This window comes from Microcebus murinus, chromosome 10 (assembly GCF_040939455.1).
Source record: "Microcebus murinus isolate Inina chromosome 10, M.murinus_Inina_mat1.0, whole genome shotgun sequence".
Classification (NCBI taxonomy): domain Eukaryota; kingdom Metazoa; phylum Chordata; class Mammalia; order Primates; family Cheirogaleidae; genus Microcebus; species Microcebus murinus.
The window spans coordinates 33,807,022-33,834,865 of NC_134113.1; positions in this window are offsets into that span (position 1 = coordinate 33,807,022).

The window sequence follows — 27,844 nt, forward strand, 5'->3', positions numbered from 1 at the left end:
TCTGTCAATACTTTGAACAAAAGATAAAGAGTACAGTTTCAGAAACAAAATACATGTAAAATGAGTAAGTCTTACAGAGAGGCCACCATACAAGGCTTTAAGATTTAATGCCTCTGTGATAAACGTGGCTATGCAGCCTCTATTCTTCTAGTTGTGTGAAAAGGTTTGAGTGTCATGAACTGAAAAATATTAATAAACAAGCAGCTCTAAATCTTATTTACTATAGATGTTTGGCCTCGGAGTGTCTACTGAAGCTTGTGAGGCAAGGAAAAATTTTATGACAGGTCGAAAGATCTCTGTATAATTTTCAGCGTGAGAACCCTAATAATCAAAAGCATTACTACAGGCTTATCAATCAAAAGCATAGCAATGTCAGCCTTAAAAACCTTATCTTAGATAAAAATATCAATAAAATATAGAATAACAATTATCTGATTTAACATTGTAATTGTCTGTGTTATTCTTCTATCAAAACTATCAAAACTAAATCAAAACTAAAACAGTTTTTTTATTATTTTTGGAAAAAACAGGTGCATTTGTAAAGCTAAATCAATCCTTCTCTGTGACAAAACTATATTTACATGTACCTGCTTCTTTATGTTTGAAAGCACTTGCCGTTAACTCTTCATGACTGTCAAATGTACAAACTAAATTATTAATTTTTAAACAATAATATAAGTTTGTTTTCCATGTGAAATTCCTGGTAATAGGGAAACTTTAGAATCAAGTTAGATAGCAGAGAAAAGACATATTTCTTATAAAATGTTTAGGAAAATCCATATTATATAATAGATAATACATTTTCTGGCAATCAGAGGTTGACTTGTAGTTGAAACTACGCTCAAAGAATGGTTTAAATTTAGATATGTTTATATTTGGTGATAAACAGAGATTTCTATAAACCCAACTTGATTAAATGGTTATAAAAATGATTTCCTATAAAATCAGTCATTTCATTTTAATCACTGTCTGTAAGCTCACTCTGGAGAAAAGATTTGAATATCTATCATCATTCCTTAGCCATTACTTAGAAAATAAATGTAGTTCATGTATTTAAGTGCTTCCTCAGAAAATGCAATTTTAAAGTGCATAAAAAGCTCATGGCTTAGGAAAAATAAAAAGGTTTGCATGACTATTTACCAAAAATCTTAACAATTTCTTTGCAAAATCAAATAATTTCACATGTAAGATTTTGTGTCCTTAATTCTTATTAAAAAAAAAACTCTCAAAAATATTACAGCATTTTTGGCTGGGGTAAAATTTCAAATCTCAAAGGCATACTTTTTTAACATTACTTTTTTATTTATTCAATCACCATGGCTACTCACATTAAACTCTTAACACCTGCAGGTGAATCAAAGCCAACTTCTAAGATGTTTTGGCTTCTTGCATTTTCATAGGGGAAAAGAGAATGTCAAATTCTGTTTTTTGCTAACCTTAAAGTAGAGCTTACATAAATAATAGCATCAGATATCAACACTATCTTTTTTTTTTTCTTGCTTTAGTTCAATCTCAGTGATTCTTGTCTTCAGGAGACCCTGGTTAGAAAGATGAGTTGGATGTGCAAATAAAGGGACATAATTTTGCTTCAGAACCCATTGCCTGATTTAATGTAATAAATTGTGGCATATCTTCTATGATTATTTATCCTAGATGACTGAGTAATGCCTCATCATATATTTCTGAACTGTTTAAGTAATCATGTCTGCTATTGTAAGCTTTATCTGAGACTAATGGACTGCAATGTGAGTTATGGGCCCCCAATTGAAGGTCTTGCTATAATATGATACTTAACTTTCTTGCCACAAAGGTTACATGATATGTGAACATTATAAAAATATGTGTGTTTGAACACAAGACTCTTGGCTAATAATCTTGGCTTATTTTGATTAAGTAAAGAAAAAGAAAAGTACCTCATATATTAAGTCCTACCTATCTATAAAAGAAAATACTTTTTTAGAAAACAAACAGCTTAATTGATTAAATAAAATCAAATTTTATGATGGTTGTAATTATGTTTTAATTGTATTCATGTTTATTTATCCATGTCCAGAATTATTACTCATTCATTCTTTTGCATCTCTGATTTTTGAATACCTAAAACATGGGATTTTTGTCAAATACTATTCAAAACTATTCAAAAACACATTTATTGAAGTGTAGTTTGAAGCTATAACATCTTACAGCAGAGTTCCACAACATTTTTGGCACCAGGGACTGGTTTCATGGAAGATAATTTTTCCATGGACAGAGGGGTGGAGTTCAGAGGCAGAGCTCAGGTGGTGATGTCACCCACGGGGAGTGGCTGTAAATACAGATGAAGCTTCCATTTCTCACCTGTCACTCACCTCCTGCTGTGCCACCTGGGTCTTAACAGGTCACAGACCAGTACTGGTCCACAGCCTTGGGGTTGCGGACTGTAGTCTTAGAGTACTTGAAAAATTTTTATATTATTAAAATCAAGCTAATGTGTTCAAGCAAAGTCATCTGATTCTAGCAACTACATAGAAACTGAGGTTAAAAAATGGATAAAAAATTTTACTCCCTTTAGACATATCCATCATAAGTGAAGTCTGTAGTGTTTTCTAAGTCCAACTATTTAAATTACCTTACACAAAGCTTTTAGAACAGGATAGGGTACCTGACTTTATAACCCAAATAGCACAAGGAAGAACCAGTCAAGGGATGGAGGTGCCAATCAATATTGCTAAATCTAATATGTTATCCTAAAAATTATATATTTCTTATACAGTGGGCTACAGTTGAAGGGGACATAGAGATGTTCTCTTTTAGAGAAAAACTAGGAAAAGAAATTAAGAGTAATTATTGAAAAATTAGAATAATGGCTTTTTACACACAATCAGTATATATCAAAATAACTTGTGGAGTTTTTGCTTAAAATAATATTTATAGTGCATTTTGGGAGGATAGTACAATATTTTTTCACATAGTTGTCCGTAACTACTACTGGATTCACTTAAAGCAATATCTAATTGGCACATACCCTCAAAATTTAGAACCCATATTCTTAAACTCTGTGTTGAACCTACTCAAGTTAAAAAATATTTCTAATTTGTTACCTATAACAAGGCAAATAATCAATTGTGGAAAAGCTAGAGTTGTATATTTTTAAAAATTCAGCAATTAGAAAACTTACAGGAAAATATGCTACATTTTATCAAATGTATCAGGAAAAAAACCAAAAAGAACATGGCCATGATATTCTCCAGAGAAACAGAAAGTGATATGTGTGCTACTTTATAGACTTTGTATTTGCCTTTGGTTTTATTTATCATGTATCTGGGTATACATAATGTAAATCAGACCCTAAAAATACTTCTGTTGTACTTCTTCATATTTAAAATTATATTTTCTAGAAAAGGCTAATTAGAATTGCTCATCTCAATTAGATGATTACTATTAATCTGCATAGTTCTTTGCATCTATAAAAATAATACATAATGGTTATAAAGTATAAAGTATTTGAGTTTTCCAAAATGCAAAAGTCATCTCTATGTGACAATAGAAACTCATATTTTTGTTTTTGGGAAGACGATATAAACGCTATATCTTTAGTTGGATTCATGCAGATTTTCGTTGGCACTTATGTTTTCAAATGCAGTAGAGTAGTTTTAAACTCAATATCTGATGAAAACTTGAATGTCAAAGGGCTCACAATTTAAATTGGCAAAGATTCCTTTGAAGGGGTCAAGAGTTAAAAATTTCATCATGCTTCTTAAGATAAAAGAGGCTGACAGATACTGATTCATCCAAACAGAAAATGGGAATAGATAAAGGCTAGGCAGATAGGCTCAAAATGGACATAAAATATTGTTTCAAAAGTGGGGAAAAGGTTAATTATACTAAAATAATTCAGTCAATGTATGTTGGAAGGATTTTAACTAGTGAGATCTAGACTTTCCAAGTTGCAAACTTCTAAAGGAAAGACAGGGATGACTACGAAGGAGATAAAGTTCAAGAAGTAGTAAGTGGACAAAGGACACTCTTTGATAGTTTTGTAGTCAGTAATTTTGTCCTTTAATGGAAAAGTTTAGTTAGTGACTAGGACAAAGTAAAGCAAATTTTGCATCTTTTTAATTTGTTTTATCTTCCTCTTTGTACCTCCTTCTTAATAGTTTTTCATTAAAAGTGAAAACATTTTGAAAATATATTTTCTCCTTGAATGTTCCATTAATTCTGGAGTCTAAATATATAACCCAGAATGTTTCTACATTAATTTGAAAACTTTATTTTGGAATCCCTTAAAATAAATTTTATCAAGGGAATAATGCTGAGTTTAAAATATTAAAGGAATTTACATAAAATGCCAGCCAAATTATATAATTCAATGGAATAAAATTTTTAAATTGATAAAATTTTTAAATAAAAACAATGGTTTTAATGAATTGCTTATTTTTGATTTCCCATCTGTTATGCATGTAATAGATTCTCAACATTTTAAAATTTATATATGTTTATGATGTACAATATATTGTTTTGATATACACATATAAATAATTACCACAATCATGCTAATTAATATGTTCTTACCTCACATAGTTATTGTTTTTCTGTGGTAAGAACACTTGAGATCTACTCTTTTAGCAAATTTCAAGTGTCCAATACACTTCAATAATTTAAATGTTTTCTTTTCTCTTTAAAATGATAGCTCAACTCTTCTAGCTGCAATTTACATGGATTCTTGAAGATAAATCATTTTATAATAAAAGCTTGATAAGAATGATCAACTGTAATGAAAATAGTCATATCTGTAAAATAGATATATTATATTTTTGATACAATAAAATTTTGTCTTATTTAATTCCCAATAGAAAGTAAAATGCAATGACATGCACAGAGGGTGCATGAGAGAGAGGGTGATGGTGATTGAACATTCTGTTCAGTATGCTACTTATTTTTCTCGGCATGGCATTTCAATCCTAGTTGTCATATTGCTTCCCTGTATCCAAATTCTCAATGTTTCCAAAGATTGGAAGAAACAAATGTCTTCATAAATTAGATTTTCAAAGAAGTTAACTCTTTCAGATTTGAGTTTTTGATATGTTACTTATTTTAAATAAATAATTTTTTAACAATTACAAATAACTTTCTTCTTAATTCTGATTTATAAGTTTTTTTTATTCCAGCTTTGAAGAGACATTACATTAAAAATGGCCTGTCTAAAATGTTTCTAAACCATGGAAAAATTACATTCTAAACAGAAATTAAAGCAAAATTGAGGTTAAAATTCAATGTTCCACACACCTTGTCTCTCATATTGTTATCTTTCAATTGTGCTTCTTAAAGGTAGAGTCTTTCCTTGATTTCTATCACCATATATCATTTGTTGCATGATAGTATCAGAGTGAAATTACTTTATTTGTTGTCATATATTAATATTTTTAAATGTAATAAGAAGAACCATAATAAATCTTCGGTTAAGTGGTTAACAACAGGGGTTCTGAAAGTAAATTTTTTGAATGTTAATCTTAATTATACCATTTATAAACTATGTTATGTTGGAAAACTCATCTATCTTACTTAAGGTTTTTCAACTACTAAAATTTTGGAAATAACATTATCTATATCATGTACATGCTTTGAGAATTAAAATAATCCTTTCAAAGTCCTTAGCACATGCTTGATACGTTTTAGCTATGTCTTTTTCTTTATCCCTCTTATCTCCTTTGGCATCTGTTAATAGAACTATTGCTATAATTATCACTACTCTGAGATTGACTATTATTACTAGTACCAATACTAATAATATATTTTAATATTAAACCTAATATTATTTTCTAATGAGCAGAAAGAGTCAGACTGTGGATAAAATATTTACTAGACTTTTACTAACAGTGTGAGTTGGGAAAATTACCTAATCTCTCTAAATTTCAGACTTTTGATTTGTGAGCATTGGGAGAATGATATAGCCATGAAACTGTTATTTTTTTTTTATTTTTTTTTTTTTTGAGACAGAGTCTCACTTTGTTGTCCAGGCTAGAGTGAGTGCCGTGGCGTCAGCCTAGCTCACAGCAACCTCAAACTCCTGGGCTCAAGCGATCCTCCTGCCTCAGCCTCCCGAGTAGCTGGGACTACAGGCATGCGCCACCATGCCCGGCTAATTTTTTATATATATATCAGTTGGCCAATTAATTTCTTTCTATTTATAGTAGAGACGGGGTCTCGCTCTTGCTCAGGCTGGTTTTGAACTCCTGACCTTGAGCAATCCGCCCGCCTCGGCCTCCCAAGAGCTAGGATTACAGGCGTGAGCCACAGCGCCCGGCCGAAACTGTTATTTTTTATATGTGTTAATATGGCTTGCAAAATGCCTGGCATGTATTAAGCACTGAGTAAATATTAGTCTCTGTATTCTCTCCCAATTTTCACTCTCCCAATTTTCTTCCATATTTATATAATGGTCATCAATACATTCCATAATTTATGTTTAAATTTTACTGAGGAAAAATAAGAATTGCCAAAGGTCCAAATGTTTAGAACAGTAAGAGAAAAAGAAAGAAAGAAACGCTGTGAAAATATTGCCCAGGTTACACAATTTCTTTTATAGTTTCTACTCTAAAAAATCTGTTTTAATAGTTGGAACAAGGCAAGTAGAAGGCATAAAAAAATGTTTATGCTTAACCTAGTATATTGTAGTTTTTGTCAATATTTTCTCTTAAAATGTATTATGCATTTGTGAGATAGTTGTGTTTCACTATGTTAAATTGCATAAGAATAACATTTGTGGATAGTTGAAATCAATGCAGTATTTCAAAATAAATTCCTAAAGAGAGGTTAGTTTTTAAGATAAAAAGTACAATCTTTTCCCAGGGTATTAATTAAAGATGTCTCCATCAGGAGTTATAAAATAATTTTTAAACATTGTAATACTAAGCTAGATTACTTATTTTGGCCCTTTCACACTTAAAAACAACTTTTTGCTTGAAGAGTGCATTTTTAATGAATATATTTATAATTACACTGAAGATTCCGGAAAAGATGTAGGTAGTTGCGGAAATCTGGAGACAAAGGTGGCAAGACAAACTTCAAACACCTGTTTAAACAAAAGAGATTGGTTTTGTCTGAAAAGCACCTCTTGCACAGTATCTATATATAGGATTTTCCTTTCTGAAATGTTTTTATATTTGACAGCTACAAAACCAATGCAGTGACATTCAACATGTGTAAGTTAAGAAAAATCGATCCAGAGATCAAAAACTCACTAGTTCATGATAAAATGAAATATTTTAAAAGATAAATAATTTTCATGAAGTATGATTAACTGTCATTTTGCTCAAATGCCATTATACAGTTTTCTATGCACTTAAATAGGGGTTTAATCTATTATTTTACATTTCCAACATTTTGGAGAGTATATATTATAATATAAGCTCATTATTTTTTTCTGGAATTCAATTACTATAAGCTAATGCCAAAGTATGATAACTAACTAACTCCTGTATTTTAATATTTTGGTTGTCAAAGATAAAAATGTAAAATATTTTTACAATGTTAGCATGAGAAACATAATACCTTAATAAAGAAAAATATATAGCTAATATAAAATTATTTAGATTTAAGAAGAGAAAAATACAATAGAAAATAATCTAATTACAGTCTAAGCTACAAGTAAGAATGACACATGGAATTGTCTTTGAAGTTTAGTATAGTGTGCATAAATATTAATAAATATTTGCTAATTTATAAATGTAAAAACATCACAGGCCATGAATTGGATGGATTCATATTCTTAAAATGACCCTACTACCCAAATCAGTCTACAGATGGAACAAAATCTCTACCAGAATACCAACATCATTTTTCACAAAATTAGGAAAAACAGTTCTAAAATTCATATGGAACCAAAAACGATCCTGAAGAGCTAAAGCAATCTTGAGCAAAAAGAACAATGCTGGAGGCATCACATTGTCTGACTTTAAATTATATTACAAGACTCTATAAACTGAAACAGCATGTTACTGGCACAAGAAAACACATAGATCAAGAGAATAAAATAGAGAACCTAGAAATAAAGTCACATATTTACAGCCCACTGATCTTTGGCAAAGCTGTCAAGAACATATACTGGAGACAGAACACCCTATTCAATAAATGGTGCTGGGAAAATTGGATTGCCATACAATAAGAATGAAACTATATGCCTATTTCTCACCATACAAAAAACTCAACTCAAGATAGATTAAAAACTTAAACATATGTTGCAACACTATACAAATACTATCAAAAAATCTAGAAAAAACCTCTTTTGGACATTGGTCTAGGCAAAGAATTTGTGACTAAGATCTCAAAAATGTAATAAAAAACTCAAAAATAGACAAATGGGATTCAATTAAATTACAAAGCTTCTGTATAGTAAAAGAAAGAATCAACAGAGTGAATAATAACCTGCAGAATGAGAAAAAAATACTTGTTAACTATTCATTCAACAAGGGACTAGTAGACAGAATATAAAAAGAACTCAAACAACTCAACAACAACAAAATAATTCCATTAAAAAGTGGGCAAAGGATATGAATAGACATTTTTCAAAAGAAAACACACAAATGCCCAATGGGTATATAAAAAAATGCTCAACATCACTCATCATCAGGGAAATGCAAATTAGAACCACAAGAAGGTATTCATCTTACTCCATTCAGAATGGTAATTATTAAAAAGACAAAAAACAACAGACGTCGGAGAGGATGCGAAGATAAGGGAATTCTTATACACTATTGGTGGAAATGTAATGTAATATAACCTCAATGGACAACAGTATGTAGATTTCTCAAAGAACTAAAAATAGAACTACCATTTGATTCTGCAAACCCACTACTGGGTATCTACTCAAAGAAAAAGAAATCAATATAGCAAAAAAGATACTTGCATTGGTATGTTTATTGCAGCACTATGCACAATAGCAAAGATATGGAATCAACCTAAGTGTCCATCACAGCTGAATGAATAAAAAACATGTAGTGTATATAAACAATGGAATACCATTCAGCCATAAGAAAGAATGAAATTATGTCTTTTGCAGAAACATGGATGGAATTGGAGGTCATTATCTTAAATTAAACAACTCATAACTTAAAAATGTATATACATGGATGCAGACAGTGTAATTTTAGTTAATGGAGATTCAGAAGGGTGAGGAGGTATAAGGGGGCTGGATGATGAGAAATTAGTTAATGGATACAATGTATGTTATTTTGTTGATGGATATTTTAAATGCCGTGACTCAACCATTACAAAATCTATGCATGTAACAAAATTGCACAAGTACTCCATAAGTTTGTGCAAATTAAAAAAAAATTTAAAACAAAAATAAATAAAAATACCAAAAGTGATTTTGCTTGAAATTTCAGTTATGAGTAATAGAACTAGTTGTATACTGAAATAAGATGAGCAAAGTATTTGGGTGTTAGATAGGATTTGTTTTTCTATTTAAGAAGAAAATCTATTTTCATAACAGACAATTAGGTGAATCTATTATTTCCAAGAAAGAAAGCAGATAATAACTTTACAGTTCAAATCATGCTGAAAAGTCTTGATTACCTATTTAATATAACTGGAATCCTTTAACAATTGGATATTCTAAATATTTGTGTTTCTGAGACAGTCATTTCCAGTTTCAGATGTTCATATTTCTAGTTACCTTAATGCACAGGGTTTCTCAGCCTCTGTACTGTTGATATTTTGCAATGGACAATACTTTGCTATAAAGAGTGTATTATCAAGGAATTTCAGGCAAATAGAATCAATTGGATGGATAGATCCATAGATAGATAGACAGATAGACAGACAGACAGACAAGAGGTTTATTATGGGACGTGCCTTACATGATTTTGAAGGTTCAGAAGTCCCACAATATACCATCTGTTAGCTTGAGAACCAGTAAAGACTGCAGTGTAACTTCTATTCTGAGCTCTGAGAATGGGGAGTCAGGGGGCACTAGGCATAAGTCCTGGAATCTGAAGGCTAGAGAACTAGTAGCTACAATGTAATATCTGAGTGTGGGAGAAATTGGATGTCTCAAGAAGAGAGAAAGAGGGGGCAGAGCAAGATGGCGGACGAATAACGCCACCAGACAGAGTGTCTCTGCAAAAAAGACAGATTCTAGCAGAAACTAGAGGAAAGAAGCAAGAAGACGAGCATACAGCAGACAAGGGCCGGAAGGAGGGGTACCTGAGACCCCGGGAGACTCCACGGGAGGAGGCTGCGGAGGAGAACTGGAGGCAGAGACCACTGGAGCAGCCTAGAGACCAGCGGCAAGGGTAGGTGGATTTGCTGTTTCCCCTCCCCTGCATTTGGGACTGCTGGTGGGCTCCCCAGTGGGTGGAGAGACCTGCGGACACCAGCCCAGAGACCGCTGCCGCCTGCCAACGGTGAGCCTGTAGCAGACGTGGCACCAGGTTCCCAACTTCCTCCGGGCACCTCCGTGTGCACGGACCTGAGCTGCGCGGCAGGCGCCATATTGCCTCCACCTCCCCTCCGCCGACCCTACCCGCGGCTGCCCAGAGAGACAATACAACCACCAGCCGGAGGCACCTCCAGGGAATGGGACCTTCCCGTTTGTGACCCTACACCTGACTCAGGGGAACTCAGACTGTGAGCTCCCTACCTGCCCGCCCTCCCAGGTGCTGCTGGCACCGTGTTCCCAGGAGAATGGTGCCGACTCAGAGGCTGAGAGACATAGACCCAGCTTGGGCTCCCTGTGGGTGAATAGGGACCGGAAATCCTCTCCCTGTTGGGGATACAGTTTGAACTCTGGGACCCAGAGGTCGGACCTGCAGACCAGATCCCCTGCACCTAGGGCTAGCATTGCCCAGGGCACAGAAGGGTTATACATGAACAGCCTACTGAGGTGTGTGTGCCTCCAGGGGCGGATCGGCGTCCTAGAGGGCAACCCTCCTCCCAGGAGGAGGCTGTGCGCCCAACCCAGGTGGCGTTCCTGTGCAGGGAACCTCCCCGCCGGCATCACAGTCCGGGGAGGCCTGGTGGCGTGTGGTCTGGCCTGCTGGCAGAGGCCCAGGAGTAGCTGCGGAGTTGTGGAGGGTGGAAAGAAGCGAGGCCTGCTCCAGACTGCGTGTCTCAGACAGCCCCACCCCCACACACAGACTTTCTGGCTGAGTGGGACCATTCCAGCCCCACCCTGACAGCTTTCCCTGGAAGCAGAGAACAGAACTTTGACCCCTGCTAACAGCCTGAGGACAGGCTTACCCAACCCAGCTCCGCCCAGAAGAAGAGCTGTTAACAGGACACAAAATCAACAGTATAGCCTGTTCCTCCAAGCAAACGCCACCTACTGACAGGGACGGCATCTTGCACAGCCTTTCCACAGCACCCACTGACTCAATATACAGGGAGTGGTCCAATTTCACCCACAGACACCACCTAACGCCTCAGAAACTAAACAAGGTGTGTGAATACCCAAACAATAACCTAAGGAAAGAAACAACAACTGATCGACATGGGAAGAAATCAGTGAAAGAACTCAGGAAATATAAAGAACCAAACAGAAAACACACCCCCAAAGAGGAGCACCAGCCCCCTAGAAACGGACACCAACCAAAATCAGGCAACCAATATGACAGAAGAGGAATTTCGTATGTGGATCATAAGAACACTCACCCAGCTGCAACAACAACTCAATAACCAACACAAAGAGACCACAAAAAGCCTCCAGGATATGGGAAAAAAATAGACACAATGAAGAAAAGTGTAACCGAACTCCTGGAAATGAAGAATCAATTCAAGGAACTACAAAATACAGTGGAAAGTCTCAAGAACAGGGTAGATCAAACAGAAGAAAGAATCTCAGAGCTTGAAGATAACACCCTCCAATTAAATAAATCAGTCACAGAAATAGAGCAGAGAAACAAGAGAAAAGAGCAAAGCCTACAAGAGCTGTGGGATTGAAGAAACCTAATGTGAGGGTCATAGTGTTACAAGAAGGGGAAGAAGACAACACTCAAAGGTTGGACAAGCTGTTTGAAGATATAATAGAGGAAAATTTCCCAGGCCTTGCACAAAATCTTGATATACAAGTTCAAGAAGCTCACAGGACCCCTGGGAGATTCAACGCAAACAGGAAGACATCACGACATGCAGTCATCAGACTGACCAAAGTATCAACTAAAGAGGCCCTTCTGAGAGCTGTAAGACAAAAGAAGCAAGTAACATACAAGGGAAAGCCAATTCGAATAACATCAGACTTCTCTAATGAGACTTTACAAGCAAGGAGAGACTGGGGCCCGATTCTCACTCTTTTGAAACAAAACAATGCCCAGCCTAGAATATTATTCCCTGCAAAACTAAGCTTCGTATATGAAGGAGAAATAAAAACATTCTCAGACAAGCAAAGGCTCAGAGAACTCACCAAGACAAGACCAGCCCTACAAGAAGTACTTAAAACAGCGTTACACACGGAACATCATAATAATAACCCACGAATATAAAAACAACCAAAACCCAAAGATATCAAAGGCCAGATATTACAATGGCTCAAGACAGAAATCATAGCAACAACATCCAACCCAACAGAATGATCAGTAATCTACCTTACCTATCAGTTCTCTCAATAAATGTGAATGGCTTAAACTCTCCACTCAAGAGACATAGGCTGGCTGAATGGATAAGAAAATACAGGCCAAGTATATGCTGTCTTCAGGAAACACATCTAACCTGCAAGGATGCATATAGACTACAAATCAAAGGGTGGAGATCAATATTCCAAGCAAATAGAAGCCAGAAGAAGGCTGGTGTGGCAGTTCTAATTTCAGACAATTTAGTTTCTAAACCAACAAAAGTAGTAAAAGACAAAGAGGGTCATTATATAATGGTGAAGGGCACAGTCCAACAAGAAGAGATAACAACTTTAAATATATATGCACCCAACTTAGGTGCACCCAGATTCATAAAGCAAACCTTACTGGAGCTAAGCAAATGGATTAATAGCAACTCCATAATCACCGGAGATTTCAACACCCCACTGACGGCACGAGACAGATCCTCCAAACAGAAAATCAATAAAGAAATAATGGACTTAAACAAAACTCTAGAACAATTGGGTCTGACAGACATCTACCGAACATTCTACCCAAAATCCACTGAATATACGTTCTTCTCATCAGCTCACAGGACATTCTCTAAGATGGACCATATCCTAGGACACAAAGAAAATCTCAAGAAATTTAAAAAAATAGAAATCATACCATGTACCTTCTCAGATCACAGTGGAATAAAACTAGAAATCAACCCTAACAGAAACTCACATTTCTACACAAAAACGTGGAAATTAAACAACCTCCTACTAAATGACTACTTCGTAAATGAAGAAATCGAGACGGAAATGAAAAAGTTCTATGAAGAAAATGACAATGGAGAGATAAGTTATCAACTCCTCTGGGACACAGCTAAAGCAGTTCTGACAGGAAAGTTTATCTCCATAAATGCCTATAACCAAAAGACAAGAAGATCACAAATAGACAATCTAATGAAACGACTCAAAGAGCTGGAAAAAGAAGAACAGACCAACCCCCAAACCACCAGAAGAAGTGAAATCAACAAGATCAAATCAGAACTAAACAAAATTGAAAACAGGGAAGCTATTCAGGAGATTAATAAAAAAAAAAGTTGGTTCTTTGAAAAAATAAACAAAATTGACACACCATTGGCTAAGCTAACGAAAAGCAGAAAAGAGAAATCTCTAATAAGCTCCATCAGGAATAAAAAAGGAGATATCACAACTGATCCCAAAGAGATACAAGATACAATTTATGAATACTACAAAAATCTTTATGCACACAAACTAGAAAATGTGGAGGAAATGGACAAATTTCTAGAAACACACAGCCTCCCTGGGCTCAACCAGGAAGAAATAGATTCCCTGAACAGACCAATCTCAACAGCTGAAATAGAAACAGCAATTAAAAATCTCCCTAAAAAGAAAAGTCCCGGTCCAGATGGCTTCACACCTGAATTTTACCATACTTACAAAGAAGAACTAGTACCTATCTTGCAGAAACCATTCCACAACATCGAGAAGAACGGAAACCACCCCAACACCTTTTATGAAGCGAATATTACTCTGATACCAAAACCAGGAAAGGATGCAACAAAAAAAGAAAACTACAGACCAATATCCCTAATGAATATAGATGCAAAAATTTTCAACAAAATCTTAGCTAACCGAATCCAGACACTTATCAAAAAAATAATCCACCACGACCAAGTGGGCTTCATCCTAGGGATGCAGGGATGGTTCAACATACATAAATCTATAAATGCAATTCACCACATAAACAGAAGCAAAAACAAAGACCACATGATTCTTTCAATAGATGCAGAAAAAGCTTTTGACAAAATTCAATACCCTTTCATGATACAAACACTTAAGAAAATAGGCATAGAAGGGACATACCTAAAAATGATACAAGCCATATATGACAGACCCATAGCCAACATCATACTGAATGGGGAAAAATTGAAATCATTCCCACTTAGAACTGGAACCAGACAAGGCTGCCCACTATCTCCACTTCTGTTCAACATAGTACTGGAAGTTTTCGCTACAGCAATCAGACAGGAAAATGGAATCAAAGGTATCCAAATAGGGGCAGAAGTGATCAAACTTTCACTGTTTGCTGATGATATGATATCATATCTAGAAAACCCCAAGGATTCAACCAGGAAACTCCTGGAACTGATCAATGAATTTAGTAAAGTCTCAGGATACAAAATCAATACACAGAAATCAGAGGCATTCATATACGCCAACAACAATCTAATTGAGAACCAAATCAAAGACTCAATTACCTTCACAATAGCAACAAAGAAATTAAAGTACCTAGGAATATACTTAACCAAGGACGTAAAAGACCTCTACAGGGAGAACTATGAAACACTGAGGAAGGAAATAGCAGAGGATGTAAACAGATGGAAATCCATACCATGCTTGTGGATCGGCAGACTCAATATCATCAAAATGTCTATACTACCCAAACTGATCTACAGATTCAATGCAATACCTATTAAAATCCCATCAGCATTCTTCACAGATATAGAAAAAATAATTTTACGCTTTGTATGGAACCAAAGAAGACCCCAAATATCAAAAGCAATTCTAGGCAACAAAAACAAAATGGGAGGCATTAATATGCCAGATATCAAACTATAATACAAAGCTGTAGTAATTAAAACAATATGGTATTGGCACAAAAATAGGAATATTGACCAGTGGAACAGATGTGAGAATCCTGATATAAAACCATCCTCATATAGCCATCTCATCTTTGACAAAGCAGACAAAAACATACGCTGGGGAAAAGAATCCCTCTTCAATAAATGGTGCTGGGAAAACTGGATAGCCACCTGTAGAAGGCTAAAACAGGACCCACACCTTTCACCTCTCACAAAAACCAACTCATGCTGGATAACAGACTTAAACCTAAGGTATGAAACTATTAGAACTCTAGAGGAAAAAGTTGGAAACACTCTCCTAGACATTGGCCTGGGCAAAGAGTTTATGAAGAAGTCCCCAAAGGCAATCACAGCAGCAACAAAAATAAATAAATGGGACATGATCAAACTACAAAGCTTCTGCACAGCCAAAGAAATAGTCATGAAAGTAAACAGACAACCTACAGAATGGGAGAAAATTTTTGCATCCTATGCATCCGATAAGGGACTGATAACTAGAATATACTTAGAACTCACGAAAATCAGGAAGAAAAAATCAAATAACCCCATTAAGAAGTGGGCAAAGGACTTGAACAGAAATTTTTCTAAAGAAGACAGAAGAATGGCCAACAAACATATGAAGAAATGCTCAACATCTCTAATCATCAGGGAAATGCAAATCAAAACCACAATGAGATATCACTTAACCCCAGTGAGAATGGCCTTTATCAAAAAATCTCCAAACAATAAATGGTAGCGTGGTTGCGGAGAGAGAGGAACACGCCTACACTGCTGTATGTATACCATGGAGTACTCTTCAGCTCTAAGAAACAATGGTGATATAGCACATCTTATATTTTCCTGGTTAGAGCTGGAACCCATACTACTAAGTGAAGTATCCCAAGAATGGAAAAACAAGCACCAGATATATTCTCCAGCAAACTGGTATTAACTGAGTAGCACCTAAGTGGACACATAGGTACTACAGTAATAGGGTATTGGGCAGGTGAGAGGGGGGAGGGGGGCGGGTATATACATACATAATGAGTGAGATGTGTACCATCCAGGGGATGGTCATGATGGAGACTCAGACTTTTGGGGGGAGGGGGGAAATGGGCATTTCTTGAAACCTTAAAATCTGTACCCCCATAATATGCCGAAATAAAAAAAAAAAGTTTAAAAAAAAAAAAAAGAAGCGAGAAAGACAGAAAATGAACCTTTCTTTGCTTTTTTGTTCTATCAGAGCACTGGAAGAATTGGATGTTGCTCACCCACTTTGGTGAGGGCCTATCTTCTTTATTCAGTCTACTGATTCAATGCAAATCTCTTATAGAAACGCCCTCACAGAAACACCCAGAAATAATGTTTTATCATCTATCTGAGCACCCCTTAACCCAGTTAAGTTGGCACAACAATTTTACCACACAAGGCGTGCCATGGGCACTATTTAATAACATGTCTGCCCTCTACTGCTAAATACTAATATCACTGCCTACCCCAGTCATGACAGTCAAAAATGTCTCTAGACATTACTGGTATTCCCCACGGGACAACATTGCACCAGATGAGAACTTTTTATTCCATAGTAATGGAAACACAAAGCATTATGCTTAAACATTTTTGTAGTCCATTTAGGTTTTTACCAGTTTCTAGCTATTATGAGTAAAGCTGCTTTGAACAACTATTTATAAGTCTTTTGTGAATATAAATTTTTATTTCTCTTGGGTAATAAATACCTACTGAAATTACAGGGGAATATTTTACTTGGGGCATTATCTTTCCACACTGGTATATACTGAATGATAAATGCTAAATGATCATTGCTAAATGATCTCTTTATTTTCAACCTTAGAATCTCTTTGAATTTACCTCTTGCTCAACTGCTTATAGATTTATCTTAAGAATGGGAGTAATTTTGTTACAGCTAGTCCACGCTGGGTTGTGGGAATAACAGTGAATTATCTCAGATCCCTTCATGTCACACTCAGGCTAACTGAATATCTCCATTTGTCCTTTGCAATTTTGAGACAAAAGAAATTTTACGTGGCTCTGTAGACCCTTTCCTTGTATCTTGCACTCTGCAGGGGTTCTAGCTGGAATGCATAAAACAAAAACAAACTCTCTAGACTCACATCCAACAAATATTTCTGAAGTTCTTCTGTTTCCCTATTATACCAAGTCCAATTCAGATGTTTTCTTCTAGATTCAATTTTCAAATATCAGTGATAGTTCTTCTCCCACAACCACACTGACTTCCTCTCCTCACCAGGAAGCTGAAGAACAGATGCATGAATCTGTGGCCCAGGGATTAAGAGTCAGATCCAAAAGGCCCAGTTGTGACCACTGCTTCTCACCCACAAAGCTGTAGAATGGACAGCAGAAAGCAGTGCAGGAGGGTCTTACGTTACCGTGACCTTGATTGCCAGAAGTAACAGCCAAAGGCCAAGGCCCTTAGAAAAATTATTCACATGCCATTTTCCTCTTCCAAGTCTTGCACAAGTGGTACATCTAATTGTCAGAAAAAAATTAATATCCATAATCCTGGCTTCAAAAGAGTCTCAATAATATATATTTTTAGCTTTCCAATTCCTCCAAAAAGAAGGAAGGAGGACTTTATCAATCTAAATACTGCCCTGCCCCATAGCAGATTTACCATTTATATATTGAAGGATAAGCCTCATCACCTCACTTATACAAATGTCAATGGGTGTTTTAGAGTGTTCTAATTGAGGAGCAAAAGTCAGATTGGCAACAGAAATGCTTAAATATATCATAACAAAGTGTTGAATCTCTACAGCACATGGAAAATTCACTTTTATTCCTAATTTTTAATTATAATTTTATACTATTTTTCTTATAAAGTCCTTCAAATTATATACATTTTAGGTTCCACACAACCTGTTCCTGCTCCTGCCTTCTACACATTTAAATGAGTATACTGAGAGTAAGCAATTGCCAAGAGTTTAGGAACCATGTCTGGGCTGGTGATCTATTATTTCAGAATTGTCAGCATGTAGAGGGAATTGAAAGCCATGAGCCTCTATGATATCACCAAATGAATAAGTATAGATAGAAAAAAAGTCCAAAGAATGATCCCTGAGGCACACCAAAAATTTAGAGGCCATGGGGAATTCAGCATTAGAGGCACTGTAACAAGATGAGAAGGGATCAATAAAGGATATTGAAAAGAATGGTCAGGGAAGTAGGAAAATTAAGAAGTGGGGTGAGTTAGCTTCCAAATGAAAATAAGCATTACTAAGATGAAGTGATTAGCCATGTCACATGCTGGCTAGTATCATTAATATCAGTGGTGAAGATGGCAATAAAATAACAACACAAACAATAGATAATGCATATTACATTTACTTTATGCCAAGCAGTGTTCTAAGAATATTAGATTTAAAGTCACTTCATCCTCACAATTCTATGAGATATTAGTATATTTCCCATTTTGCAAAGGAGAACTCTGAGACCCACTGAGATTAAGTGACATGTTCAAGATCACACAACTAATAAGTAAAGGGGTCAGGATTTACAGGGAGGTCACTTGATTCCAGAGTCTGTATGTTTAACCATTCTTTTCTTTGACTATTTCTTTGTCAGTGTTTGAAAACAAGTAAAAGCTTTGGTGTATGTTCTTTGGATGAGTTTTGTCAATGACTGTTCATTGCTTGTGGAAATATGATTATTTGGTATCATTATGGATAATTTATTTCTCTAATATAAATTAGTAACTTACAAATTCATAAAGAGGCTCTATCATATATGAAGTTTTTGAATCCAAAACTTTATTCCTGAGAACTATACCTGCCCCCCAACTTCCTCCTGCCTTCTATTATAGTCATATGTCTAACATTTTGGTTCTAATTGTCAAACACTGACATACTACTAAAATGTAAAGAAGGGAAGAAATTGAGCTGTTGGTGAAAGATTCAGCACACCTGTTTCTAATTAAGAGATGGCAGTGGCTGCTAAATCCCTCCTCTACATATCTGGACAGAGGCTCTTGAGACCATGTCGTATATTTATTCTCTGAGTTACTCCAGAACAAGTCCAGCAGGGAGGATCCTCAGCCCTGTTGTAAGAGATTCTCCCAGCAGGGAATCACACCTTCCAGCAGAGTCCAAACCATAATTGAGATTTCCTGGCAAATTCCTTCTGTGAAGAATCAAACTCTGAGAAACCCTGCAGGAAAGAATTTCCATTGATTTCAGCTGTGCCTAATTCTCCATAAAAGTTTAGAGAAGGCAGTAAATTGGTTAGTATTTTGAGACGTTCTCCTACTATAGAGGACAAAAAAGAAAAGGAGAAGGAGTAGATGCAGTATTTTTTTCTTTGAAGGTGAAAAAAGATCTCTGTTCTTTATGCTATTTCAGATACCCATGACTAAACAGAGATGGGCATGTGGAAACAGTGGGAAGAATACATGTTTTGCTGTGAATTTTGGTTTAGTGTGACAAAGCTGATTGCTTTCAGCTTTAAAAACAGACACAGAAAGATTGAGAATCAGACACCCTAAAATTATTCAGTGGAAACTCTGTGATGTGATGTGACAGAGTGTCACTAATACCTATGGTGCAATCTGTATCTATAAACAGAGTCTGTTACTTGTCACAAATACCAAAAACAAATACATTTGTTGTACTATGATGCCCTTAGGAAGAATTGCATTTGATCATCTACCTTGGTTTTCTCTGAATGATTTCAACTGAAATAAAAGAACTAGAGTAATGTTTGAACAAAATATCCCACTGGATTGATAAAAGATTGTGTCAAAAACCTATTTCTTTGAAATACTGAAAAAAATGCCTAGTGGGGTTGGGAACATGTATAAATCCTACCTCATACAAAATGAAAGAGAAATCATACACTCATTGTGAACCACAGAAACAGGGGATAGTTATCACTTTATTGAAATGATATATATAGCATATTTAAAATTTATGAACAACCTCACCATAACCAAATGTCAAAATGTATCTAAGAATTTACAAAGAATAATGAAGAATATCTAGTTGTTATAGTTTTTTGTTTTTTTCAGAGACAGAGTCTTGCCATCCAGGCTGAAGTACAGTGGTGTAATCATAGCTCACTGCAGCCTGGACCTTCTGGGCTCAAGCCATCCTCCCACCTCAGCCACCTGAGTAGCTGGGATTATAGGTGTGAGCCACCTTATCCTGCAGGTTTGGTGTCTTTATTCTCAAGAAGACTTATTTTTGTTTTCAGTTTTGGTGAATATAGATGTGCCCATAATTGTGACAAATTTATGATGAATTCTTTCCTGCAGTTGATAATATTTTCTGGGTTTTTTTAATGGTTTTTAAGATATTTAGCCATTCTAACAACTTTGGGAAATGACTTCTTGCCCTAAAAAAAGTTTATGGTAAGCTTTACATTGAAATACCCTATACTCAGGCCAATTCACACCTAATTAATCCATGATTACTCTCTGTTTCTTAATTCATGGTGTTGAATATGGGATTAATGAAACATTTCAAATTACAACAATCATCCTAAAGGAAAAACAACTGGTGAGAGTGGATAGGAAATAATTATTTCGTTTGATTTTCTTTGTTAGGTTAATAGTGGGAATTGTTTAACAAAAATAAATAAGATTAAGGATATATATGTCACACACACACACACACAGAGGAAGAGAGTGCTAAGGAAAATGTTTGCTTCATATTAAGAATTCAATGCATGTCCTTATCTTTTTCTTTTTTTCCCCTTGATACAGAGTTTCACTCTATTGTCCTGGGTAGAGTGAAGTGGCATCATTATAGCTCATTTACTGCAACCTCAAACTCCTGGGCTCAAGAGATTCTCCTGCCTCAGCCTCCTGAGTAGCTGTGACTATAGAGGCAGGCCAGGATGGGGTCTCGCTCTTGGTCAGGCTAATCTCAAACTCCTGAACTCAAAGAGTCCTTCTGCCTCAGCCTCTCAGATTGCTAGAATTACAGGCATGAGCCACTGTGCCAGCCTATGTCATTATTTTAAGCAAAAGAAACCAGCCACAGAAAATCAAATATAGTGTGTTCTCTATCATAAGCAGGTACTAAATAAACGTGTACATGTGGATGTAGAGAGTGGAATGATAGACAATAGAGATTCAGAAGGTTAAGGATGTGGGAAAGGGGAGGATGATGAGAAATTACTTAATGGGTACCATGTACATTATTCGGGTAATGATACCCTAAAGCCCTGACTTGACCACTACACAAACTACACATGTAACGAAATTGCACATTTACTCCATAAATTTATACAAATGAAACACATTCAATGTATGGTAGCTACTTTTCTTCTTTTCTTTCTCCTCATACTTCTCCTCCCTCTTCTTAGTAAATGATTTGTTACATTATATTATATTATATAAAGCTAATAAATACTCTGATATACATAAATGGAAGAAATTGATCATATGTCAAAGATAACCTTTGTCATATTTTTCTCTTACATTCATATAGTTTTAACATAGTTGCATAATCCTAGTTATTGAATGCCAATATCAACTAGAGTCTACAAAACTAGTATTGATTATCAAAAATAAATATTGCCAAAATGAGACAAACTTTTAGAAATGTCTTTTGCCTCTTTTAAAGGGTAGTTATAAGATTGATAGTATTTAGTAGACTTTAAAATGTATATGATCACTTGTTAATTTTTTATTATGAATAACTGTATTTTGTATAATTACAGAATATCATTTAATGATGTTAAAAGCTTTTGTAAAATTAATAGTTCTCAAAAAATGTATTTTACGTACGATGCTCTATCTCACTATATTATTCCAAGATACAATCTATTTTTGTAATTCACAGTAGTTATGTTCTATAAAGTGAATGCAAATGCTGAATTTGTGAATACTGTAGCATTCATCCTATGGGTTAGGACCCTACGCGAGCCTCTAGTCACATTTTCAGCAAAAAATCAGTATATGACCTTGTTCCATGTGTTTCTGTTTAAAGACATCTAATTTAATATATATTTTTGATTCATGAACATTGAACTCATGACCAACAGCACTATAAGTTGTGCTTGAATGAAGCTTATCTAACACATGTATTTTTTCCATAAGGCACATCAGCCTTCTTTTCTTATGAATAGGAGAGTCACTTCGGCACTCTGTTTGAACACCATTTTAAACAGCGGAAAAAAATGAGGCAAAAAATAATTATAATGATAAGAAAAAATATGGCAGTAAATATTGAAGAAGAGTCGTTTATAGTATGAGAACTAAGATGCCAGAGTCACATTGTTCAAACTAAGTTGGAAACATGTATGTCAGGCAACACAAAATTTCTGCTTTTTCTCTCAGACTTGTGAATGACCATGAAAGTGCTGTTGATTTGGGGGCTGCAAATAAATTTTAGTGAGTAGGTGAATTTGCAAATATGAAATCCATGAATAAAGAGCATTGACTTTATTTGCAGTGAAATTTTATCTCTCATGGATAGGTCTATTAGAATCTTGATTCTATTTTTCAAGTCATATATTAAAACTGTAAACTTTTCTCTTAGAATGTGAATCACAAATATAAATTATCTCCTCTTTTATATTCACTGTGAGAATTAGTACATTTTCATAACAGATGCAGACTGATTTGATTCACCTAGAAAGACATTTAGTTTAGAAAATGTGCTCTTTACCATACTAAAAATTTTCCTTATAGCACAACACCCCTGCACTTCTAAACAACAACAGTGTCAACAACAACAGCAACAAAATAACATCTTTTCTTTTTGAATTCTCTTGCTTTAGAAATGCAAACTGAAGCTCCAGTGGCACAATTGGTTAGTGCTAGTGTAATACTTACACAGAAATGCAAATTACCACCCTGAAAGTGTATATATTAAATACATTCTAGAAGTAAATATAATTAGATATATCCTTTTGGTTTGACTAAGTCATTATCTAGTTTCAAGATTTACTCCAGAGAACAATGATGTATGTGACACCACATTTTGTGGTTCTTTCAGTCAAGGAAGAAAAATAGCACAGATGTTGCCAAACTCAAAAATAAAATAAAGACAGAAGGTACTCTGACTATGGATGGGAGAATTTGTCCCCAGAGAGGAAACATTAACTTACTGAACACCATTTTTGTGTTTCTGTGTGATTTAAGAAGGGCATCTCAATCACCAAGCAAGTTATTCATTGATTTTATTCCATTTTTTTCTTTCTTCCTAAAGCCATCTAAAATGGAAAATTGATCAAGCAGATAAGATTTTGACATTTATTAAATTCAGTGAAAGATGATAGACAGTGCCTGGAGAATTTCTAAAGAGCACTTTCAGTTATATAACAATCATGTTCCCTAAAATATTGTTAATTCAAACTTAAATATTCCAACAATAAAATATATATTAAAGTTATGGCTCACTATTCCTTTCACACTTTAAAAATCAAACAAAAGTACTTGTTTAACAGTAGTTGCATGTTTAAATTAATGGCTTTTCTATATATTCAAAAGAAAAATATATGTTTAAAGAACAATATAAGATAAAAATGTGATTTTACTAAAATAGGGAGAAAAATAAAAACTAATGGTGACTGTGTTGCTGAATGTCCAAGGTTCAGGTGAAATCCAGTGATGTGCTGGCTAATTTTTAACAATCAGTGCTCCAAACACACATGCACGTGCACACACACAAAGCACAAAAAAACTCTTAATTTGTAGCGGTTCTTAACATCCATTGTGTAAATACTTCGATAATGGCTAATTTCAAGATACCAACATGTCAGCAAAGATGAAACACGGAGATGGGAAGAGACAGGTACATTCACCTCTCACAAGCTGGTTAAATTTGACTTCAGTACACAGTTATATTTCTAACCAACTTTTTTCATGAATATGAATTTTTCAGAAACCAATGATAAAATTACTTTTCTAAGGAGTATGGCTTATTTGGCATTTTATGTAGCTCTTGAAGTAAAAAAAATGTCAATATTCTTGAAGCTTAATTGATCTTCCTAATTTTTAGTTTTTCTGTATCTTTTATCTATTATTGAACTATTATAATTATTATTTATTTTTAAAGATACATGCTATCATTTACAAATACACACTTTACATATAAATAATTACTATTTATAAGCATACAGTTGCTCATCAGATAGACTGAAATGTTTAGATTGAAAACCAATCTTGCCTTTTTTCCAGTATCCTTCTTAATGAGGGCAGCATTGAGTGTATGTGTGTTTGTGTGCATGTAGGGGTGAAGGTTGTTTGTGTATGAATTATGGACCTGAATGTGTTGGTAAGAAAGAAATAAAAAGATAGGCAGAGAGAATTATCTTTCTTAAGTATCACTCAGATATTACCAACAAGGACAATCATCAAAGAAACATCACATCTTTTACTTGGTGAAAAGAAAATGACTTTTGATGAGGTATCTCATAAAAAGATCAATAATATATTAAAAGGATTTATGTTTTTTATTCATTTAAATTTGCATTCTCTGTTTTTTATTTTATTTTATATTTTCTTTATATTTTGGACTTAAGAATCCAAAGGAAGATTATTTTTTCTTCCTTTTGTTTGATTTCTGCAACAGGAGTGAATCATCTAAGAATGTCTTCAGGTATTAAAGAATGGTAGTAGGCAAGAAACTGAAAAGACAAATTTAGGATCATTGATATAGATTTCTATTCAAATTCTATATACTTAATCTTTTTATTTTAGTCTATAATTATAGAATTTTGCATAAGCTAATGTTCAAAACAGATTTATGCATTACCGAATTAACACATTGACTGCCACACTAGAAACTTTTTTTTTCCTTAGGGCCACAGCTTTTTTTTTTTTTTTTTTCATTTATGCATATTATGGGAGTACAAATGTTTAGGTTACATATATTGCGCTTGTACCCCATAATATGCTGAGATTAAAAAAATAAGTTTGTGTTATAGGATTTTAGTATGTAAAAGTGATGCTATATTGAATTCATAATAAGGTTTTAGTTTTTTTCCCAAAACAACTATCACTGGCATTTTTTCTACAATATTATTGATTCCTAAGTGGTATATACTTATTCATTTTTATTCAACTCTTCCTCCTTAGGAAAATTATCAATTTTTAGAACATCTTGGACTTTTTGTTCATGATACTATAGAGTTGTTAGTATTCAAACAAAATGTCTATTAGGCACATGCTGAGGAAACTGAAAATATATTATAACATGTTCTTATCTCAGTATTTTTCTCATTGAAAAATGCAGGAGAAATAGACATTGTAGATAAGATGCAAAAAAACATGTTCAACATATATCTTGACAAAATATAATCATTGTACAAATAATTGAAAATTTATTGCATTTCACATTCATTCCCAGAAAATAGTTCTATAAAATTTACAGAATTTTATAAAAAATGTTTTTTAAATATTTTGTAAAAATAAAGCTTTGTTTGGTTTTCTTCTATAACCTGGATACAAAAGGAATTCTTTTTCTTCCTAATCTGTGTATATGTTTTATGTTCTTATAAAACAATTTATGACATTACATTGATACATTTGTTGGAATCCTTATGCAGTAATACTCCACTTGTGATTCTATATGAGGAATTTTTCTCTTGGGGAAGACTACATATACATGTATAATTTAATAAATATACATATATACACAAATATATATATATATAAATTTAAGCAAATGTCTATGTGGAACAAGTTTTCCTTTGGGATTAAGATTGGAAAAGATAAACTAAATTTATTAGAATGTACATTAATTAAAAACATCATATCTCTGGTTTGTGTTCAATTTCAATAAAATATAATATATAAATCCTAGAAAATTACCTAATGACATCATTGATTACAAAAAGCTGCTTTAAGGAAGAAATTAGTCTTAATGTATTTATAAGAATTCATAAGATTGGCAGAGGCCCTGTTATAGGGTTAAAAAATAATATGAGATCATAATTGTTGGATTATATGGTAAAACTACATTTGGTTTTTAAGAAATTGCTGAACTGTCTTCTAAAGTGGCTGTACCTTTCTGTATTCCCACTAGCAATGGATGATAGTTCCTATTGTTTTACATAGTTGTCAGCACTTGGTCTTGTCAGTGTTTAGATTTTAGACATTCTAATGAGTCTATAGTGTTACAGGTTGGGTATTCCTTATTCTAAATGCTTGAGACTAGAAGGGTTTGGGATTTAGGATTTTTTTGTATGTGTAATGTTGGAATATTCACATTATGTTTATTGGCTGAGCATCTTAAATCCAAATACCTGAAGTCTAGAATGCTCCAAATGAGCATTTCCTTTGAGCTTCATGTTGGCACTCAAAAAGTTTTGTATTTTGGAGTATTTCAGATCTCAGATTTTCAGATTTTGAATGTTCAGCTGGTATCTCATCATATCTCATTGTTGTGCAATTCCCTAATGATATAGGATGTGGAACATCTTTTCATATGTTTATTTGCCATTTTTATAATCTTTTTTGGTGTCTGTTTAGAATAATTTTCCATTTACTAATTGGATTGTGTATTTTTTCTTTTTTAGAATTATATATTTTAGATGTGTAAAGTGCTATTCTGATATACATATGCAATGTGAAATGATTAACACAGTTAAGCAAATTAAACTATCCTTCAGCTTCTATAATTTTTTTTTTAATTTCAAAATATTGAGGGGATACAGATGTTTTTGTTATATGCATAACTTATATAATACTTAGGTTAGGGCTTTTAGTGTGCTCATTATGAGAATAGTGTTCATTGTACCCAATAAGTAAGTTTTTATCCCTGACTCCCCTCTGACCCCACTCTTCTTGGTTTCCAATATCTCTTACATCTCTTTGTGCCCATATGTACCCATGGTTTAGCTCCCAAATATTAGTGAGAACATATGGTGTTTACTTTTCCATTCCAGAGATATTTTGCTTAGGACAATGTTTCTACTTCCATCCAAGTTGCTGCAAAAGCCATTATTTCATTCATCTATGCCTGTGTAGTAGTCACTAGTATAAATATTCTGCATGTTCTTTCTTCATTCATCACATGATCAGCACTTAGGTTGATTCCATATCTTGGCAATTGTGAATTTTACTGTGAGCAAAGGTGTATTTTTGATATAATCACTTCTTTTCTTTGGGTAGATACTCAGTAGTGGAATTGCTGGGTTATTTGGTAGGTTTACTTTTAGTTCGTTGAGGAATCTAAATACTGTTTTCCATAGAAGTTGTACTAATTTATATTACCATTAACAGTGTATGTTCAATCCCTTTTCACCACATCTGCACCAACGTCTATTGTGTTTATGACTTTTAACAATGGACATTCTTCCAGAGGTAAGGTGGTTTTAATTTGTAGTTTTAAATTGTAGATTTAATTTAATTTGCATTTCCCTCATGATTAGTGATGTTCAGCATTTTGTCATGTTTGTTAGCCATTTGTGTATTTTCTTTTGGAGAAAAAATATCTATTCATTTCCTTTATCTACCTTTTTGATGGGGTTTTCTGGGTTTTTTCATGCTAATTTGTTTGAGTTGCTTGCAGATTCTCAATACTAGCCCTTTGCTGGCTGTGTACTTAGTTAATATGTTCTCCCATTCTGTAGATTGTCTGTTTACTCTGTTGATTACTTCCTTTGCTTGCAGAGATCTTTTAGTTTAATTAAGCCCCATTTATTTATTTTTGTTGTATTTGCTTTTGGGGTCTTA